The 2,806-nt window shown below is 52.3% G+C and overlaps 1 protein-coding gene and 1 long non-coding RNA gene across 2 annotated transcripts in view; one reads left to right on the top strand and one right to left on the bottom strand.

The window, feature by feature from the left end:
* The window catches only part of LOC108445487, a 7,473-nt gene extending 4,673 nt beyond the window's left edge, over positions 1–2,800 (bottom strand). The window contains exons 1-2 of the long non-coding RNA XR_001860363.1: positions 2,607–2,800; positions 519–1,991 (exon numbers count right to left, since the gene is read on the bottom strand). This is a non-coding gene — a long non-coding RNA (uncharacterized LOC108445487). The remainder of the gene's footprint in view (positions 1–518; positions 1,992–2,606) is intronic.
* Positions 1–2,806, top strand: part of MPPE1 (metallophosphoesterase 1) — a 33,715-nt gene that overhangs the window by 8,762 nt on the left and 22,147 nt on the right. The gene's annotated exons all lie outside the window — the stretch shown is intronic.

The following is a 2,806-nucleotide window of genomic DNA, read 5'->3' as shown; positions in this document are numbered from 1 at the left end:
AGTTCACACACCTGCGCTGCCAGGACAGAGGTGGGTTTCCCATCCCACCTTCTCATGTCTTCCCCATGCTCACACAGGAAAAACCACAGCTCAGCTTGCGGGGTGTACCCTCTCTCTCTAGCAGGGGGACGACGGGCTCTGACTTGGGGGCCTGTGACTCACACTGGTGCCACACTGACCTTCTTCATCTCTTCCCTCATCTCCTCCCTCATCTCCTCTCTCATTTCCTTCCTCATTTCCTTTATCTCCTCTTTGAGGCCCCAGAACCTGACATGGCCCCAGACACTAGAGATCCTACCCCAGAGCCTCATCCTGCCCCAGAACCTGCCACGGCCCCAGACACTAGAGATCCTACCCCACAGCCTGACACAGCCCCAGACACTAGAGACCCTGCCCCACAGCCTGATACCGCCCAACAGCCCACCTCAGAAATGGACTACCTGAACTGGGTGGGGGTACTGGCGAAAGGGATGCAGGAAATGTGCCAGGAGATAGGCCAGGTGCACTCAGGACCTCACCTGAGACCTTGTTTGTGTTGGATAAGCCAGAATAAAACTGAGTAATTGCATCTCAGGGTATTGCTACCTCATCTGAAAATGGGACTTACCTTTCTCTACAGCACCATTGCCCTGCTGGCTGGTACTATCCCTCCCAGTTTTATTTTTTCCTTGCTGCTACTGTAGCTAGTTACATCCAGCTGTCCTTTTACCAAGAAGTGACCTCGTGGTTTCCACAGTATGAACTGTCTGTTGCCAATTCACTCCATGTTAGCTGACTGAAGTAGCAATTTTGGTGCCAGGGAATTTGGAGTCAAGGTGACTTGTCACAGGCTCCAGCAATTAGCAGTGTTGGGTGGCTGCTTCTATGGAACCTCTACAGAAGACTTCACAGGCAGGATTCCTGGCAGCAGGTAATACCACGGGCATATCCTTCCCTCACATGGACTCTCAGGTTGCTGCCAGCCTCAGAGCTGGGATCTTGTGTCCATTCAGCTCAGCACAGCGAAGGCTGAGCTGAATATAGACAAGGCTTTCACCTTTCACTGTGACCCCTGTGTGAAGTTCAAGAAGTTGACTGGATGGGTGACGGGGTTGAGAGTGGAGGAGGAGAGATGCCAGGTTGTGCCCTGGAGCCAGAGGTGTGTGACACTTCCCTTAATCTGATTGCAGTTACAGTTCCCACTTGCAGCCTAACCTGACCCGTCTCCTGCCATGCTTTTGGTCAGCTGTGGACTCACAAGGAGGCAGTGGTGAGCTCCTGTCATCTCCACACCCTCTTCCCAGGCACAACAGGCTGAGAAAGCTGGGGCTGTTCAGACCTCACAGCAACCTTCCAGTATCCAGGGGCCTACAGGGAAGCTGGAGAGGGACTCTTGGTTAGGAGCTGTGGTGATAGGACAAGGAGTAATGGGTACAAATTGAAAGGGGAAATTTAGGCTGGATATTAGGAAGAAATTCTTTACTGTGAGGGTGGTGAGGCACTGGAACAGGTTGTCCAGGAAGGCTGTGGATACCTCAGGCCTGGCCAGTGTTCAAGGTCAGGTTGGGTGGGGCTCTGAGCAACCTGGTCTGGTAGGAGTGCAAAATTTGCAAGGCACTGCAATCGGGTGGGCTACATGGTGAAGATGGAGGGGCAGGTGGCATCTAGCAACATTTGACACAAAAATAAAAAAGAAAAAGGAAAAAATGATGGAAATACGATGTGCTTTAAGAAATGAGTGAGGCAAGATTTTATACAAAGACAGGAGATGCAGAGAACAAGAGAAGACCTAGATTTGAGACCTAGCAAATGAGAGAGGAACAGGAAAGGTTTTAAACTGCCAATAACAGAGGCTTGGAAGACCAGCAGGCAATGATCACTGCTTTGGGTCAGTCTTGCTGTGATAGCTGGGCTTCCTGTGGCTGGTGAGTGCTTGCTGTTGGTAGGTGTCTGTAAGGTCCAGTCCTGAGGGTGAAAAGCTTTTGTTCCGCCTGTGTGCCCTGCAGCCAGGCCTGCCAAAAATACCAGAAAAATGATAAAACCAAATCACAGAATCACAGACTGGGTTAGGCTGGAAGGGACCACAGTGGGTGATCTGGCCCAACCTCCCTGCTCAAGCAGGGTCATCCCAGAGCACATAGCACAGGGTTGTGTCCAGATGGTTCTTGAGCATCTCCCGTGAGGGAGACTCCACATCTCTCTGGGCAACCTGCTCCAGTCTGTGGTCACCCTACAGTAAAGAAGTTCTTCCTCATATCCAGGTGGAGCTTCCTGTGAATCGGTTTCTGCCTGTTGCCACTTGTCCTATTGCTTGGCACCACCGAGAAGAGCCTGGCTCCATCCTCTTGGCACCCTCCCTTTAGATACTTATACACAAAAGGCAAAGCTCAGCAAGTAGTAGCAATAGCAAGTACCACCGACACTAAGGACACAGCTGCCGCTCCCCACTGGGCAGCAGCATTATCAGGCACGCTGTTATCTGCTGCCAGGGGGATGTCTGGGCCCGCCTGTATCTCTGTGATGGGGGAGATGCAGAACCTGCTTTTGCAGAGATCCCTCACTTGGCGTGTGCTGGTGTACCCGTGCAATCTACGGCTGGCAGACTTCTCAATGCCCCCAGCTGGTACCTGTTAGTCACAGAAAGTCACAGAATCACAGAGTACGCTGAGTTGGAAGGGACCCAGCAGGATCATCGAGTCCAACACCTGGCCCTGCGCAGGACACCCTGAGAATCACACACCAAGCGAGCCTGCGAATAAAACTAATGACAATTTAGAAGGGACTGGGCTGTTGTTTCGCCGGCTGCGGAGGCGGACGCTCGGGGCAG

This window comes from Corvus brachyrhynchos, unplaced genomic scaffold, assembly GCF_000691975.1.
Source record: "Corvus brachyrhynchos isolate BGI_N302 unplaced genomic scaffold, ASM69197v1 scaffold331, whole genome shotgun sequence".
In the NCBI taxonomy this organism is placed as follows: Eukaryota; Metazoa; Chordata; class Aves; order Passeriformes; family Corvidae; genus Corvus; species Corvus brachyrhynchos.
Note: the sequence above shows the minus strand (reverse complement) of the source record. Positions and strands in the feature narration are given on the sequence as shown.